The sequence below is a fragment of the Aegilops tauschii genome, chromosome 5 (genome assembly GCF_002575655.3).
Source record: "Aegilops tauschii subsp. strangulata cultivar AL8/78 chromosome 5, Aet v6.0, whole genome shotgun sequence".
Lineage (NCBI taxonomy): Eukaryota > Viridiplantae > Streptophyta > Magnoliopsida > Poales > Poaceae > Aegilops > Aegilops tauschii.
Window position 1 is genome coordinate 76246273 of NC_053039.3, and position 19943 is coordinate 76266215.

The following is a 19943-nucleotide window of genomic DNA, read 5'->3' on the forward strand; positions in this document are numbered from 1 at the left end:
TCCGTACTATGGCCGCCAAGTCAGCGAAGTGCGCTATGTCACGGCGACTTATGGCGTTGAGGATTCCCTTGATCATGCAATTATTGCAAAAGAATGAAATTGCGTCCTCCTCTCGACAGTCCTTGACCTTGTTCATTACAAGGAGGAATCTGGCCCAATAGTAGTGTACTGTCTCCTGGGGCTCTTGTCTAATGTGAGAAAGATCGCTTATATCTGGGTGGGTGGGTGGATTTAAGTCCGAACCCTGACCCGATCTGAGACCCAGGGGCAGAGGAGTTTCCGATCTTGGAAGTTCGGGCTCCGGGATGTTGCCCAATAGGTCTGGCCCGCTGCCTGATTCTAGGTTCAGGGTTTGGGCGATGTCCTCCCGTAGACGGGTATCCGGCTCGGAGAGCTCGGGAATCCGGACATGGTTTGTCCTCAAGATAGAGGAAGAATTGCTGCATTGCTCCTCCACCACCGCTATTTGATGGGTGACCGGCAGAGAGTTAATCTCGCTTTGGTCGGGTTTAAGCCCAATCCGATCATAGTTCGTAGCGACTCCCAAAGCGGCGATGCGATCCAAGAGCTCGTTCAAAGAGGAGAGCTCCATTGGATCCATCTGCTCGGTGAATTCCGAGCCGATGCGGAGGCTGTTTTCAATAACCCGAGAAGTCATCGTCGGTGCAGCGGCCGAACGAACGGTCATGACGAAGCCGCCTAGTCGGAGAGTTTGGCCTATAGCCAGGGCTCCCCCAGAGGTGATGTTGTTCTTGACAACGAGACGAGCCATCCCTCCTTATGATGACGGCACAGTGGAACTCTCAATGAAAGCACCAATGTTGGTGTCAAAACCGGCGGATCTCGAGTAGGGGGTCCCGAACTGTGCGTCTAAGGCGGATGGTAACAGGAGGCGGGGGACATAATGTTTACCTAGGTTCGGGCCCTCTCGATGGAGGTAATACCCTACTTCCTGCTTGATTGATCTTGATGATATGAGTATTACAAGAGTTGATCTACCACGAGATCGTAGAGGCTAAACCCTAGAAGCTATCCTATGGTCTGATTGTTGTTGTCCTACGGACTAAACCCTCCGGTTTATATAGACATCGGAAGGGGCTAGGGTTACACAGAGTCGGTTACAAGGGAGGAGATCTACATATCCGTATTGCCAAGCTTGCCTTCCACGCCAAGGAGAGTCCCATCCGGACACAGGACGAAGTCTTCAATCTTGTGTCTTCATAGTCCAACAGTCCGGCTAAGGTATATAGTCCGGCCGTCCGAGGACCCCCTAATCCAGGACTCCCTCAACCCCTATGTTCCCGATTGTTCGGCTAGGTGGTAAAGGGAGCACCTCTGTGATTGTTACTACCGGGTCATCCGGTTAGTACCTCAGACTGGGTGAAGCCAAAAGCTAGCCATCTTAAAGGATATAATTGGTCGGCAATGATGGAAGTGAAAATTTTGGTTCCTTTTGTGGACAACAGAGTTCGGGAACTTTCCCCCTAACTAAATCCTTAATATTTTCCTCCCACATTGATTGGAGGTGAGGTTTCATGATCATGATCAGCATGACAACTCAAAGAAAGGAACCGATAGCGGGACTATTTTCTTTGGAAGATGTTTCTGACATTAAAATGTAATATAACATATTTCTCCGTGTACCTTTGTTTATAAAACCGTATGACCGGATTGCCTTGTTTGTCGTAAATCTTTGCTCTTATAAAGAGGGACAAACACTCTAGGTTGAAGCCGATGGTCGGTCAACAAAGTTTTGTACAATGCGGATCCGAGCATTAATGATGTAAAATACTTGGATACATAGGATCATAAATTGCGAGTAAAGTCGATTTATTGCAGCCCATCTTTTAAAGACCAAGGGGCACAATCTCGCTGAGACAACCGAGCAACTTGCATAAAGCTCTCCTAAATCCCAAGTGGCATCGATTTCCTATCTATTAAGCCCCTTGGGTCCAACCTTGGTGAGCGCAGCTTTCGCTGGTTCTAGATCCTTTAAGAGCTCTTTATTCTCTTTTCGAGAAGTTTGTGTTAAACACAACAATTTTTTTCTCTAAAATGGATATCGATCCTTAATTCGGCCACCCGTGCCCAATTAAGGCTCGGGAGCTACTGGGCTTTGCGATCATTATTTATAAATATTAAAGGGGCACATCGATCCCCTGATCTGGTGTTGCCACCCGACCAGTGGCTCGGGGGTTACTGCATTGCCTATTCAATGCAGAACATTCAAAGTGCTCAGTGTTCGGCATAACCGAACTATGGACAAGCGCATCTTCGGACGATAATAAGTACCATATGGGACTTATCCGGCATCAAGCTGATATATCACGGCGACTTCTCACGACCCTCTCTCAGGGACTGTCCACCGATCACTATTACCTCTAATATATTACACTATGTTTCTATTCCTATGTATGCTGCCGAGCTAGGAGTTGATCCTCAGGCCAATTTCACGACCTGAGTCTCAGAAGCTACTAGGATCAGCGGTTTCATATTTTCCATCAGGTGCATCTCGGATTTTAGGCCGACAGACACCTTGAGGGCTACTGGCAATACATCTCGTCAGCAAATAAATTTATACGCATCGGAAATAAAATCCGCAGCAATCAGCCCATGACCGAGGTGCTGAGCCACCTCGGAAGCAGTTCTGCATATAGCTCGGATGCAAGTGGCTGGCTCCTTAGAGGGCATTTCCGGCATTAAGCTTGGCTAAAACTTTTTGAACCAAGGTGATCTATGGCACCTCGGATATAGTCCGGCGTTGGAGCTTGGACATAGTCCGGCGTTGGAGCTCGGACACAGTCCGGCGTTGGAGCTTGGATACAGTCCGACGTTGGAGCTTGGATACAGTCTGGTTTTGGAGCTTGGATGCAATCCAACATTGGAGCTCGGACGCAAGAGGACACTGTCGCACGGGAAACACTTCAAACCCGAGGTGCGGCATAAAAATAACAAGGCATTGATAAAGGCCGAAGACTTAAAGGGCTCCTCGGATACCCGACGAGTGAAATCTTCAGATTTAGCTTGGCAACCCTCCAGATAGAAGATGGGAAGATTTATTGAACCAGTTTTCAAGACCGATGATCGAAGACGAAGAACAATTTGGAAGAACCGAGGAGTGTCCCCAACTTGAAGACCGGTTCAGGGGGCTACTGACGGTGTCCTGGACTAGGGGGTACTCACCACGTCGTCTCCTGATCAGTTGGATTGGGCCGAGGACCCCCATGGCCGTTTGCTCATGGGCCAGTCCGGACAGCCGATGTATGCACGAGGAAGATTCCACAAGACTTGGTGATCAAGACAAGGACTCCTCTCCACTGGCGTATTCGACTAGGACCCTTGTTATCCTAGGCCTCCGATATGTTATATAAGCCGAGGCTAGGCTAGTCGATAGATCATTATGACATTATTCATCATACCCTCAGGTTTTAGACCACAACATATGATCTCGAGGTAGATCAACTCTGTACTTGATACTCCATCAATATAAACAAGAGCAGGACGTAGGGTTTTACCTCCATCAAGAGGGCCCGAACCTGGGTAAAACATCGTCTCCTTCGTTCCTGTTACCATTGATCCTTAGACGCACAGTTCGGTACCCCCTACCTGAGATCTGCCGGTTTTGACACCAACAGCCCCGGCAAGGCCCTTGCCGGGGCTGTGTAGGCCGCCCCGGCAAGGGTCTTGCCACGGGAATCCGCCATGCCCCTCTGCTCTTCATGCTTCTGGCTTGAGTGCTGCCTCGGCAGCTTTGTACCTTCCCTTCCTCTGCCCTGCTAAACCCGGCTACAGGCATGGCTACGACTGCCCGTGCACAAGTAAAGGGGTACAGAAAAGGCCCCTACTTTTGTACACCGACAAATTGATTCAGCAACTTTAGGCACAAAATTTTTCATCTTGAGATGTTCCACATCATGAGCAATTCTATCAACACTTCTAGAAAAATCATCAATCTTATTCAACTTTTCTTCTATGGAAGTGTTGAAAAGTTTTTGTGTGTTGATAAATTCTTTAATATTATTCTCAAGATCAGAGGTGTTCCTATTATTGTTGTAAGATTGATTTCCATAGGAATTACCATAATTATTAGAGGAATTACTAGGGAAAGGCTTAGGATTAAAATTACCTCTATAAGCATTGTTGTTGAAATTATTGCGAGAAATAAAATTCACATCAATGGCATCACTATTTTGCTCAATCAAAGTAGACAAAGGCATATCATTAAAATCAATAAGAGCACTTTTACTAGCAACCAATTTCATAAGAGCATCAAGTTTATCTCTCAAAGAAGAAATTTCTTCAACCGAATTAACTTTTTTACTAGTAGGAGCTCTTTCGGTATGCCATTGTGAATAATTTGCCATGATATTATCAAGTAATTTGGTGGCTTCACCCAAAGTAATTTCCATAAAAGTACCACCCGCGGCGGAATCTAAAAGATTACGAGAAACAAAATTCAACCTCGCATAAAAAATTTGTATGATCATCCAAAGATTCAACCCATGAGTTGGGCAGTTCCTTAGCATCATTTTCATCCTTTCCCAAGATTGTGCAACATGCTCATGTTCAAGTTGCTTGAAATTCATGATCTGGGTTCTAAGGGAAATAATTTTTGCGGGAGGAAAATACTTAGTGATGGAAGTAAATTTGCACTTATTCCAAGAATTGATACTATTGCGAGGCAAAGAAGAGAACCAATTTTTTGCAGAATCACACGAAGAAAACGAAAATAATTTCATCTTGACCACATCATTGTCCACATCTTTTTTCTTTTGCATATCGCATAATTCCACGAAGGTATTAAGATGGGACGCGGCATCCTCATTAGGAGTATCAGAAAATTGGTCTTTCATAACAAGATTCAGCAAAGTGATCATAAACTCGAAGTTCATCAAATCCCAACAAACACACCGCAAAAAGAGTTACATCATATGGATCTCCAAGAGACCATTGTATTGAGAATTCAGTGAGAGAGAGAAAGCCATCTAGCTACTAACTACGGACCTGAAGGTCTACAAAGAACTAGTCACGCATCATCGGAGAGGCACCAATGGAAGTGGTGAATCCCTCTGTGATGGTGTCTAGATTGGCTCTGGTGATTCTGGACTCTGCCGCAGCTGGATGAATATTTCGTCGATGCTTCTAGGGTTCTGGTATTTTTGGGGTATTTATAGAGAAAAGAGGCGGTCCGGGGGGCACCCGAGGTGGGCACAACCCACCAGGGCGCGCCTAGGCCTCCTGGCGCGCCCTGGTGGGTTGTGCCCCCCTCGGGTCACCCCCCAGGTGCAACCAGGGCCCATTTCCTTTCTTCTGGCCCATAAAAAATCATCGTGGAGTTTCGTGGCATATGGACTCCGTTTGAAATTGATTTCCTGCGATGTAAAAAACATGGAAAAAAACAGCAACTGGCACTTGGCACTATGTCAATAGGTTAGTACCAAAAAATGATGTAAAATGACTATAAAATGATTATAAAACATCCAATATGATAATAAAACAACATGGAACAATCAAAAATTATAGATACGTTGGAGACGTATCAAGTTACTGCCGCAAAATCCAAGAAACATTAACAAACTGGTTATGGCAAGATTTGCGAAATGGTTCAAGAGCCATGTAAGCTTTTGAATTGCACTACAGTTTTTTAAATATATTGAATACATAAGATGATCAGCTTGTCTATTTTCTAACCATAGGTTAAGAAGATGCGGGAGGATGGGCAGGCAGTTAATGATGCCCTTTACGCACTAGCAATGGGTCCTGATATTCGGGTAAGACATTATGAATCTTGCGTTGTTGGAGATGTGCACTATAACACCCTTGCATGCAATGAAGGCAGGAAGACACAAAACAGTGCCATCATGAGCACGGATAAGTACGGCGAAGAGACAACTGAAATGTATGCTAACATAACAGACATTGTTCAGTTGCAGTATATCTCCAGTTTCAAGGTTCATCGGTGTGTGGTTTTATTGTGTTGTCGTTGGTATGACCTATTTTCCAAGATCGCAAAACCCAGATCTGATGATTATTTCAAATCCATCAATGTCAAGGTGGCGTACCAGACCTATGAGCCTTTTATTTTGGCAAATCAAGCAACGCAGATATTTTTCTCTGAAGACACATTTGCACGTAGCGATGATTGGAGAGTATTGCAAAGGTTTGAGCAGAGGAATTCATTTAATGAAGTTGCACAACAAGATGATGCTTACACTGCTCCTGATGTGGAAGATTCCACAGATGTTCCTAATATCTTTGAGAACCATCACGTCAATGATGTTGGCGAAAAGATTGCCTGTCGGGCTGTGGACATACGAGAGTTGATCAATAAGAAACCAACGTTTGAGGACATTGAGGATGAAGAAGAAGATGACACTAGGGGGAATTATGATTCAGACTGATACACATGGTGAAGATGTTGACGCTGCTGTTGCGGATGATGATTAGATTGCTTTTGTCATATTTGTCTGTCAGAAGACGTTTTTTATCTACTATGTGAAATTGTGTTTGCTATGACTACTAAAACCCGATGAACTTGTTGTTTAGTATTTTGCTGTGAGAACATCACTTATTATGTATGTTGATTTGTGTTTGGTGATTGTATGACGACTAAAACATGATGACATTGTTGTTTAGTTGTACTCATATTTGGTTGTAAAACTTGTATTGATGACATAGTTTGCTGTTGGACTGCAATTTGCTCGACGTCTTCGAATGGGAACAAAGCTGACCCGACAGGGCCTCTGCTAATTTATTTATTTATTAGCAAAAGGGCCTCTGATATTTATTTATTTATGAGCAAAAGGGGATACCCCCCGATTTCTGTTAATAGAAACCATTAGATGTTCACAAAACTACGCCCAGCCTGCTAAACAGGTTTCATTCATTACTAGTTTCAGCAAAGTGCTCATGTCATAGCCACTGAATACATCATGAGTGCTACATGCATTGCAAATAAAGACACAATCATCCTACAGAGCACATCGATTTTGCCCATTATCTTCACAAGCTCTTTCATCTCCTCATTGTTGTCAAGGCCGTTCAGCAGTTGTTGCTTGGCCATGATTAGAGGAATTGCATCTTTAACCTTCTGCTCTGCATCTTCCTCTTCTGTCGCTCCTTCAGTTACTTGTCCAACACCCCAACCTGCTGGTATTGGGATGCCTCGGCTAACCAAATAATCAGCATAGTTGCATTCCCCCACATCAACAACTTCCCAGAAATACAAATCACACGAATCTTCCCTTTTCTACACGAATCAAATTGGAAGATCATCAACCAAACTATTAAAAAATCAGCAACTGAAAGCAGCGGAACAACACTTAAACATATTATTACCCCATGATTCCGGCACTTGTAGAAGACTCGACCAGGGTTGAGGATTGTGGTTGAGACACGACGGATGACTCTGCGTGATTTGCAGCAGTGGCACCACACCAACGGCAGCGGGTTGCGATGAGCAACCGGCTGCGGTGCGTGTGCTGGCGGGGTGTGATGAGACCCACAGGCGATGGTATGTGTGGAAACTTGGCGCATATCTGGTTGTTGCCTGCTAAAGAGCAGGTGGATGAGCCGCTAGTGGACATGGTTGCTGCGGCCAGAGCTTCTGATGGTAGGCAGAGTAAGTAGAGAAGAGGAGAAGCGAACGTTGGATATGTCAGTTTCATTAGTTGCAGAGTAGCATAGCACCATATATAGTCATAGTCTAGGTTTGGATTCAAACCAGCTACAGGAGCATGTCTCTCTTTTTTCTAAAACTCAGCAACGTCTGTTTATTGGTACACTAGCTTGTTCTGTACGCCTTCTCAAGTCTTTGATTTTTTTTGCGAGGAAGGGAGGACAAAATTGAGGGTTCCTGGGACTCGAACCCAAGACCTCTCAGTTGAAAACCAAGGGTGCTAGTCACTTATGTGGCGAACGTTCCCTGGGAGGAGGACGGCAGACGAACGCATTTTCCTCGCAGTTTTAGTTGCAGCGCAAGATCAAACGGTCGCAGTTTCGGGAATGTTATCTGGCGAACGAGCCCAGTTTTTCTTTTCTTCCTATATATAAAAAAGTATGCTACTTGGTGTTGGCTTAGTCAACAAACGATTGTGCCAACCTTGACCGTTGGATTGACATTCAATGTCTGTCGTGTTTCTTCAGTCTCTTCTTCCTCCAGCCGCCAAAGCCAAACCAGCGCCAGCGGGACCGCCTGCTCCCGTCTCCCACGGCTGGCTGTGCTGCCGCGCACGCATCATGGCCACATCGCACCCTAAAACTCTACGCATCTTCCCCGGCTTCTATTCGTTCCCGTCTGAGGCCTTGCCATCGTCCTTTGCCTTGGTTCGCTTGCCGCGGCACCGCCCTCCAGTATTGTCAACATGGTCAACAACCAAGAGGAATAAGGATATGACTATACATGGTGAGGATGACAGTAGGGACCCACCAGGATCATGCAATAGGCAAGCAAGTGCCTCCTTTATTACAAAAAAAGGGTTCCTCCTGATGGTTTCCTGACATCTGGGTCGCACGCCACTGTTAACGTAGTCAATAAGCGAGAACACTACACAAGGAGCGGCAGACACACGGGACCCAGCAGCGCTCGCAGTATTTTTTTTTGTTTTCGGGACGGAGAAGGGTAGCAATTATTAGGTTATGCGGGAGCTATGGCCCGTCTAGCCCAGGCTTTTATTTCATATGTTTACCACATGACCAGCCCAATTTCTTTTTTCCTTTCTGAAAATGGCTAGCCCAGCTATTTTGTTTTTTGCAGAATAACCAACGTAGGCCTACTTGCTTTTCTACGCCCTATTGGGCCGAGAATCTTTCAAGACGAGGAGGGATGCATTCGGGCTTGCCTAGAAAATCGGCTATAAGTAATAAGAAATGGGTTATAAGTAATAGGAAATGGGCTGTAAAATGAAAAATTACAGCAAATAGGCAATTAGTCCCAAAATACTTTTTCCTTTCGGATTTTGATATTTTAAATTTCATTGTTTTTGTGCGGTTAAAATTTCATTGGATTTAAATTAAGGTATGTTTATTTTTTAAATTAATTTGAATCTGGCTAGAAATTTCGGGCTATATGTTGTTTGGGACAGATTTGGAGGCTGACTTGTGGGTCTACTAGGTTGACGTGTATGAAAGGCTTTGTCAACTTAGTACACAAACGATTCTCGCAGCAGTGACCGTTGGATGTTAATCCAATGGCCGTGCTGCTTCTTCAATATCTGAACTTCTTGCCCCAGCCGCCCAAACCAGCGCCGGTGGGACTGCCTGCTCCTGCCTCCCGTGGCTGGTTGTGCTGCCGCATAGGCCACACCGCCCCACCCTACTCCATCGCTGGCCAGGCCATTCCTCTACTCACCCACACCTCCTGTTATTTTCCGGTGACGACAGCCGAACCAGTAAACCCTCGTACTCCCCACCGCATGGGCAACCATTGCCGAGTCTTCCCCTGCTCCGGGTCGTTCCCTTCCTAGGCCTCGCCGTGGTCCATCACCCTGGTGCTCTCGGCGCGGCGTGGTCAACGAACGACATCCATCGGAAGAGGACGGTACGTGGAGAGGCTGACAGCTGGGTCCACGGCCGCACACAAGGAAGTGCCTCCTTATTACGCACAAAATAATGATTCCTCCACCTGACAGGAGGGACCCACCGGAAGGGCCTCTATATTTCACGAAAAAAACGTTCCTCTCGCTGACAGCTCGGACCCACTAGCTATATATTCGCACGGAAGGAAGTGCCTCCTTATTACGCACAAAAAAAGAATACTCCCCCTGCTATCTGGGACCCACCATAGTTGGAGGCTGACTTGTGGGCCTACTGACGCAGATGGAGGGCTTTGTCAACTTAACCTGTCTCGCCGCAGGTCATAGTGATGGACGACGACCTTGCGGGCCCACAAACAGCATCACACGGGAGTGAGTGTCCTAGGACCACCGTGTGCATGTGGCCTAAAGATGCATGTTAAACTTTTTCTGTAGCGAACATGCAACCAAAGGAGTTTAGTGTTAAACATTGAAAACAAAGATATCATTCATCCATTTTTATACATTGATTGATTTACTAGGGATTTAATGTGCAAAAATCAAATTTGAGCTACATGAGGCCCGTGACAGTGCACCAAAATGGATTGGAAAATCATATGTGTATGTGTCCCTGGGTTCTTGTTTAGTCCCCATGGGGGAAATTTCTAACATCAAGAATCTTGATTTTAAAATCTAGTAAATCCAAAACTAAGTTGAAATTCTTGAAACTTATCATAGTGTCATATGGACACCAATAGACTGTGATATTATATTTTTTGTTGTCAAATTTGAGATAAGGTTTGATATAATCTTCTTACAGATAGGAAATTATCGATAATTAGCAACCAATATCGCAAATGGACTCTTTATTCGAACCGCGTACGTTAGACCAACATGTATGTGTCGTGCTTCGGTTAAGCAATAAAGCGGTGGAAATAATCATCAAAAAGGAAAAAAAATCAATATAATACGTGTCGCCAGGCGTCCCGTGTGCCGTACGAGCATGCGTGAGTTGACGAGACACATGCGAGCAGTCTGTCGCGCAGGTAGACCGGGAGGCCGAGGCATGCGCGTGTTCGCTACACAGTGTCACCAGGGGGCGAGCCACCCCTTTGACCGCCACCCACCTTGCTCCCACTGCTCCATATTAATGGCGCCCTGATCCGGTGGTCATAATAGGCGGCTGCACCCACCTTCCACAGTTGTCACGCTGCCTGGAGTGTATGAGGATGCCGCCGAAGTGCACCATCAGAGGGAGTGGCGACACCGGGGCTGGTGAAGCACCCACGCAATGGATGAAGCTGGGCACAGAGGTTCCGATCGCCGCCGCCGACGTCTCACGCGGGAAGTGATACATCTCCATCGTATCTATAATTCTTTATTGTTTCATGCCAATATTCTACAACTTTTACATACTTTTGGCAACAATTTATATGATTTTCTTGGACTAACATATTGATCCAGTGCCCAGTGCCAGTTCCTATTTGTTGCTGTTTTTTGTTTCATAGAAAATCCATATCAAACGAAGTCCAAACGGGGTAAAAACTTACGGAGATTTTTTTGGAATATATGCGAATTTTGGGAAGTGGAATCAACGCGAGACGATGCCGAGGGGGCCACAAGGCAGGGGGTGCGCCCCAGGGGGTAGGGCGTGCCCTGGACCCTTGTGGCTACCCCGTAAGGCGGTTGGTGCCCTTCTTTCGCAGCAAGAAAGCTAATATCCGGATAAAAATCGTGTTAAATTTCAGCCCAATCGGAGTTACGGATCTCCGGGAATTTAAGAAACGGTGAAAGGCTAGAATCTGAGAACGCAGAAACAGAAGGAAACAGATCCAATCTCGGAGGGGCTCTCGCCCTCCGCCACCTTGGAGGCCATGAACCAGGGGGAAACCCTCCTCCCATCTAGGGGGGGGGGGCCAAGGAAGAATAAGAAAGAGGGGGACTCTCTCCCCCTCTCTCTCGGTGGCGCCGGAACACCGCCGGGGCCATCATCGTGATGGCGATCTACACCAACAACTTCGCCACCGTCATCACCAACTCTCCCCCCCCCCCTCTATGTAGCGGTGTAACACCCCTTCTCTCTGCTGTAATCTCTACTTAAACATGGTGCTCAATGCTATATATTATTTCCCAATGATGTATGGCTATCGTATGGTGTTTGAGTAGATCTGTTTTGTCCTATGGGTTGATTGATGATCATGATTGGTTTGAGTTGTATGTTTTATTATTGGTGCTGTCCTATGGTGCTCTCCGTGTCGCGCAAGCGTGAGGGATCCCTGCTGTAGGGTTTGCAGTATGTTCATGATTTGCTTATGGTGGGTGGCGTGAGTGACAGAAGCACAGACCCAAGTAAGTAGGTTGTTTGCGTATGGGAGTAAAGGGGACTTGATACGTTAATGCTATGGTTGGGTTTTACCTTAATGATCTTTAGTAGTTGTGGATGCTTGGTAGAGTTCCAATCATAAGTGCATATGATCCAAGTAGAGAAAGTATGTTAGCTTATGCCTCTCCCTCATATAAAATTGCAATAATGATCACCGGTCTAGTTATCGATTGCCTAGGGACAAATAACTTTCTTGTGACAAAAAGCTCTCTACTAAAACTAACTTAGTTGTTTCTTTATCTAAACAGCCCCTAGTTTTTATTTACATGCTCTTTATTATCTTGCAAACCTATCCTATCACACTACAAAGTACTTCTAGTTTCATACTTGTTCTAGGTAAAGCGAACATTAAGCGTGCGTAGAGTTGTATCGGTGGTCGGTAGAACTTGAGGGAATATTTGTTCTACCTTTAGCTCCTCGTTGGGTTTGACACTCTTACTTATCTAAAGAGGCTACAATTGATCCCCTATACTTGTGGGTTATTAGGTAGCAGCGCGACCTTGACTTCGTCGTCGTCGTGCCTCCCCAACCGGAGCCGGAGGTCCGTAGCTACTCCAGCAACGACTTCGACTACGAAGGAAAACCGGTTAGTCCCCCCCCCCTCTTTGATTGAAATAGAAATCATATGGTTATGTTCACCCGGTCCATGAAATCAGAGTAAGATTCGTTAGATCTGTGTAGTGTATTGATTGTTTGAATGGTATCTATGGTTAGTGATTAATCGTTGGTTCTGTACAAATGAATTCTTTGCTAATAATCCGACTAGGGTTAGCGTTAGTGATAATAATTCATAGCCAGATCTTGAGAGTTGATTTGGATTGTCGTAAATCGTCTTCTTATAAAAAGCACCACCTGGAGAGTACCACTGTCATTTATATGCTTTGTTATTAATTGATGTTGAGTATGAGTGTGACTGGATCTCTTTTGCCATGAATTATAAAGTCTAGTCAGTCCTTGTTCTTCGGGGGTGCTCTGCATTTATGTTTTGCAGTCTCAAAAAGGGCCAGCGAGATACCATTTTGTCATATTATATCATGATTATTTTGAAAAAGTGTTGTCGGCCAAGATTCATTATTATTGCTCGCTAGTTGATTATGCTATTGATATGAGTAAATAGGAGACCTAAATGTTATTGTGAATATGGTTAGTTCATGATCTTTGCCGAAAACCTGAATATTGGCTATACATATTTGCAACAACAAGATCAAACAGAGTTTGTAAAAGTTTTTCTTTGTCACTTTCAGTTTGTCAACTGAATTGCTTGAGGACAAGCAATGGGTTAAGCTTGGGGGAGTTGATATGTCTCCATCATATCTACTTTCCTAAACTCTTTTGCCCTTGTTTTGGACTCTAATTTGAATGATTTGAATGGAACTAACCCGGACTGACGTTGTTTTCAGCAGAGTTGCCATGGTGTTATTTTTACACAGAAATAAAAGTTCTCGGATTGACCTGAAAATTCATGGAGAATATTTTTGGAATATAAAAAAATATATTGGCACAAGAATTAACCAGAGGGGGTCCACCCAAAGGCCACAAGCCTGGACCCCCTTGGGCGCGCCTAGAGGGCTTGTGGGCCCCCTGGACCTCTTCCGACCTCAAATCCAACTCTATATAACCCTATTCGGGGAGAAAAAAACAAGGAGAAGGATTCATCAAGTTTTACGATACAAAGCCGCCACCGCCTCCTGTTCTTCATCAGGAGGGCTGGTCTGGAGTCCGTTCGGGGCTCCGAAGAGGGGGGATTCGTCGCCCTCATCATCACCAACCTTCCTCCATCGCCAATTCCATGATTCTCACCGCCGGGAGTGAGTAATTCCTTCGTAGGCTTGCTGGACGGTGATGGGTTGGATGAGATTTATCATGTAATCGAGTTAGTTTGTTAGGGTTTGATCTCTAGTATCCACTATGTTCTGAGGTTGATGTTGCTATGACTTTGCTATGCTTAATGCTTGTCACTAGGGCCCGAGTGCCATGATTTCAGATCTGAACCTATTATGTTTTCAAGAATATATGTGTATTCTTGATCCTATCTTGTAAGTTGTAGACACCTATTACGAGTTATGATCCGCATACCCCAAGGTGATAATAATTGGGATTCTTTCCGGTGATTACCGTAGTTTGAGAAGTTCATGTATTCACTAAGTGTTAATGCTTTGGTCCGGTTCTCTATTAAAAGGAGGCCTTAATATCCCTTAGTTTCCATTAGGACCCTGCTGCCACGGGAGGGCAGGACAAAAGATGTCATGCAAATTCTTTTCCATAAGCACGTATGACTATATATGGAATACATGCCTACATTATATTGATGAATTGGAGCTAGTTCTGTGTCACCCTAGGTTATAACTGTTGCATGATGAATGCCATCTGACATAATTATCATTGACGATCCATTACCTATGAGCTTTTTACATATTGATCTTTGCTTAGTTACCTTGTCGTTGCCACTGTTACAATCACTACAAAACTGCTACTGTTACTGTTACCACCGTTACCGTCACTTCCATACTACTTTGCTACTAAAAACTTTGCTGCAGATATTGAGTCTTTCAGGTGTGGTTGAGTTGACAACTCAACTGCTGATACTCGTGAATATTCTTTGGCTCCCCTTGTGTCGAATCAATAAATTTGGGTTGAATACGCTACCCTCGAAAACGGTTGTGATCCCTATACTTGTGGTTATCAGATGGTTGCTTGAACGGGGTTGACCGGGAACGAAGGACACAAATTTACCCAGGTTTGGCCCCTCTCCGTGGAGGTAAAGACCTACTTCCTACTCGATTGATATTGACCATGATCTCGATTACAAGGATGCGGATTTGCTAACCTAGCTCTCAAGAGATTGCAACTTAGTCTTTTCGTCCTAGGGGCTCCCCTTTATATAATAGGTTGAGCCTCCCAGGTTTACAGATGATTCCGGGTCGTACTGTTAACCTGTATTTTACTCCAACTCTTGCTCATCTTGCTTTCCAAGTTATGGAATTTCCTCCACATGGGCCTTCTCCGTAAGCCGGCCCACTTGCTCCTTTATGAGGCAGTTGGTCGACGGGTCATATTATGGGCCTCCTTGTCGCGTTTCTATGGCCCGGGAAATAGGGTGACCCATAGTGCCTTCGGTCACGTTGCCGGGTCATACCCTGAGCCGGGTCTTGGTCTTAGGAATATCCCCGACAGCTATGCTCCCCGGTAACGGCGCCAGAGAAAGCTTGATGTCCTGCAAGTGCACAAGGCTATGTAGCAATTTCGTGATAAGTAAGGTTTGTCGATCCCACAGGGAGCGAATAGGATGACACCACAATCCCCGCAGTTGCGTTGTCACTAACACAACCACACTCACACCCAAACTGGAATTTGGAAATAGTTCACTTATGTAGGTTGCTAGGGAACGGTAAAAAGAGAATTAAACTAAAGTACTAGAGAGAACGGAAAAGTAAATACTAAACTAAACAAAGAAAATAAACTAAGAGAGCTATGTGATGTTTTAGATGAGATTGATGGCATCTAGTTGCGGTCTCATTCGGTACGGGCACAAAATGGAGTTAAGCTTTATGACTATGCCACGTAGTGGCTAAGTCAGTACCTGCATCATAGGATACGATAATCTACGAATAGTGGGCGGTCCCTCGCATAATGTTATCTCTCAAGACACGTTATATTGAGATAACTCATTCATCCTACTTTTTGTCCCATACCCAAGGCGGCTAACACAAATATATTAAGGTCCTCGTGGTTTGAGGACTGAACGAAGGCATTAGGTTATACAGACAACCGCTATTTCTATGGTAATTGTGTTCCCCTCAAGTCCCAACTGCTCCGGCGCTGCCTCAACTCATGGTGGGGCCCTGATGCACGTTCACAAGGACGCTTGATTCATCGCCCGGCTCCCAGACGAATAAGGTCCTACCACCATGGATCAGAGCGACATGAAGCTGGATGCGTTGATGTGTGCCATTGAACTACAAAATTATGCTTCCATACCGTTTCCCATCCAAACAAGGATTAGTATATACTCACCTTAATAAAAAAACTAGTCAAAACTGGTTTTCCTAAAAATTCTCCCAAATCTGGTTTTCTAAAATCTCACCCTCTAATAATTGGTATCCAAACAACCACTAAGTGGACTACATCAGGGCACTGCATCAATAATTCGCTAAATGCAGAATTCTATATTTTAAATGCTACAACTATCATCAATTACCTACACCAGTATGTGTTATATCTGTGGTACATACCTCTAATCAGCAACCAACAAATAAAAAAATAGAAACCCTTAGATCGAAACCCTAAATACCCAAATCCTAGCTCTAAACCCTAATTCCAAAATTGACCGGGGGGTGGGGGGAGAACTTACCCAAGGCCTTCAATTTCGGTGGTCCATTGACCACTCCCCATCGGGGTGTTGTCCACCTACGGGCGAGAGCAGCCTCCGCCGCATGCTCCGAAAGACGCCCCACAGACTGGAAGATGCTACTGCGCAACAATTGTCTACTTCCGAACCATCCTCCCAGCTGCCGCCCTTTACTCTAGTGTCGGCATGGGTTACTCTAAACATGTCGCTGCCTGGTTCTGCATCTGCCATGCAAGCAAGACTCGAGAGGGAGCGAGAGGGGGGTGAAGCCCCACGATGTGAGCCCTTTGCCACTTCACTCCTTTGCTACGTCAAAAAGAGGTCACACGCATGCGGTGCTTTCTGTCAGTGTTTGAAATAGGCATTCGATGTTTTTTGCGACTGATAAGAAAAGTGATGAATTTCTGCTGGCACCACAATAATGATTTTGAACTGGGCATTACCCCTTTCCATTACTGCGACATAACGAAAATACATCATTTGTCCAGAAAATGAGACGGGAAAGAGGAAAGCGGGTTCAAGCATCACCGGGAAACCCACCGTGAGCACTCGCCGTCAAGATTACTCACTGTGGGGCGAAAACTCGACGACAGCATTACATCAAATCATCAGCCATATTAACTGCAAGACTGTCTAGTTTAAGAGACCAAAGACCAAAGACATAGGCAAAATGCCCACACACGATCAGTAAAACAGCACCCCCCCCCTCCTTTTTTGACAGCAGACATCACTCCCTGGATCAAACTGGAGATTTTGTTTGGCCCGATTGCTTCAGCGAGCTCCATCTTCCTGGTACGTTGTGGCACAGATCTGCATCAACCTTGAAGCATTGTTCTTCAGCATGGCCGCTCCAGTCCTCAGGTCGTCCGCATCCCTTTGTTGCTTCATCAGCCCTGCCCAGTAACATAGAAGAGCACAAGTGGAAAATGTGCATTCAAACGGGCTTTTAAGAGGAATAAATTCAAATGTAGCTCTATTGCGACACGTCCAAATAGCCCAGCATATGGCTGCAATGCCCATAGTATAAAACACCTCCCCCTCTGGGAAGAAGGAATGACACCACGAGTAAGCTTGCCATATGTTGTTTGGGCATAGATCAGTCCCAAACATACAGGCCACAACCCTCCAAGCTACCCTGGCTACTGGACAAGTAAAGAATAGATGTTGAGATGTTTCTTTCTCTGCACAGAAGGAACATTTAGGATCTTTTTTCCATCCCCTGTGTTTCATCACATCCCTGGTCAGAATCGCGTTCTGCGACATTTGCCACATGAAAATCTGTATCTTCAAAGGCATACATGCCTTCCATATCCATCGATAGTCACATCCTGAGATGTTGTTTTCCAGAAAAGAGTAAACTGATCGGGTAGTAAAGTAAGATTTAGAGCCCAAATCCCATTTGATTTTATCACTTTCGTGAGAAATACATGCTTTACTAACTGCATCAACCATCTGTTGCCACTGCTCCCCCAGTTCATGGTTTAATCTTCTTCGAAAGAAAGACAAGGGGTCAACCACCAGGCAAGAGTTAACAGTGCAGTCAGGGTAGTTACAAATAGAGAACAATCTGGGGAATTGTTCACCGAACGGTAATTGATCCCCAACAGGGTCCATCCAAATCCTGGCAATATTGCCAGATTGGATCACTACACGCCTTCCAGCCATATATAAATCTTTAACTTTCATTATTGCTTTCCAGCATAGGAGTCACTGATTTTCCCCTTAACTGAAGCAATAGTATCTCTACGAAAATATTTGGCCTTAACAGTATCTTGCCACAGACCACTTTTTGTCTCCAGTTTCCACCACCATTTAGTAAGTAAGCTCAAATTCTGCTTATGGAGGTCCTTGACTCCCAAACCCCCTTTACTTTTGGATCGACAAATCCTAGTCCATTTGACCAATTGCAGGTAAACGAAACCCGGACTTGGCACGTCTGCGCATGGTATGATCGTTAGTAGGAGCTGGAATGGGAATAGCACGAGCAGGAGGGGTGGGGAAAGATGTGGTGGACACGTTCGGCGCAGCAGAGGAAGCGGACACGGGAGATGGCGGTGAAGACTGCGACAGAGTGTAATGGGTTTTCCTCCGCCGCAACAGAGGTGATGACAGAAGTGGTCGCGGCAGGATCCGCCGCTGCGGCAGAGGATTCGGCTGGTTTCACTAGATAGGTCGGCGGGTGAAAGAAGGGAAGATGATTGAGACGAGAGGGACTAGTGGACGGCGTGGGTGAGTTGGGATCTAATTGTTGACGCTCGGAAAAGGGAAAAATGTTTTCAGTGAATGTTACATGACGAGACACATGAACACGACCACTAACAAGATCTAGACAACGATAACCCTTGTGCTCGTCAGAAAAACCTAGATGGACAGACGGGGTAGAGCGCGGGGAAAGTTTGTTAGGAGAAGTGGAGTAGGAGTTTGGGAAACAAAGACAACCGAAGACACGAACGTCGGAGTAATTTGGATGAGAGAGAAATAAAGAGAAGTAAGGAGTAGTTTGTGGGTTAACCTTGGATGGACGAATATTGAGTAAATATGTTGCCATGTGGAGGGCCTCAGCCCAGAACTTCGGAGGCATAGAAGATTGAACAAGCAGAGTGCGAATGATGTCCTTAAGAGTACGAAGAGAACGCTCGGCTTTGCCACTTTGAGGGGAGGTATAAGTACAGGAGAAACGCAAGAGAACTCCATATTGTAGAAAGAAATTTTGATTTTTAAAGTTGTCAAATTCACAACCATTATCACATTGTATGAATCTTATAGGGAGGAAAAAGTGGACCGAGACATAGCGCTGAAAGTTAAGGAAAATATTATGAACGTCGGATTTGTTGCGTAAAGGAAAAGTCCAAACATAATGAGTAAAATCATCAAGAATCACGAGATAATACTTAAAAACAGATACACTTTCTATTGGTGATGTCCAAAGATCACAATGAAGTAATTCAAAAGGAAAAGTACTAGAGGATTGAGAGGAACTAAAGGGAAGGCGAACATGTTTGCCCAATTGACATGACTGACACATAGAAGAATTATGAGAATCTCTATTACAAGGTATTGAAAATTCACTAAGAAGTGTGGATAACACATTTTTATTGGGATGGCCGGGACATTGGTGTCACAGATCAACAAAGGCCACCATAGATGTTGGAGGAGCAGCGACCGGAGCACCATGGAGAGAATATAAATCACCGGAGCTATTGAATCGAGCGATCTCGGCCTTGGTCGGGCAGTCCTTCACAGACAAACCAAAGAGGTCAAACTCAATAGAAACATGATTATCGGTGGTGATTTGGCGAACATAAATCAGACTTTTAATAAGAGCAGGAGCTACAAGAACATCACGAAGAAGCAAAGGCTTAGTTGGGGATTGGATTTGAGCCTGACCGACACAGTAAATAGGAATAGAGGATCCATCACCGAGAGTAATAGAGGGAAAAGGCGAAGGTGTGCAAGAAGAAAGCAAATTACTCGATGCAGACATATGACGAGAAGCACCAGAATCGAAAATCCAATCCGTAACTGAGTTCCCTTGTGCAGCAAAGTTGTTCATGGCTTGTAGAAAAGCAGCTTGGTCCCAGCTCGGAGTCGAAGTAGAGGCCGGTGTAGTCATGGGAGCTTGCGGGTGTGGTGGCGTCGGCAGTAGGGCCGACATCAGTCTAAAGAGAGAGGCACCATCATTGTACTGCTGCATGTAGGG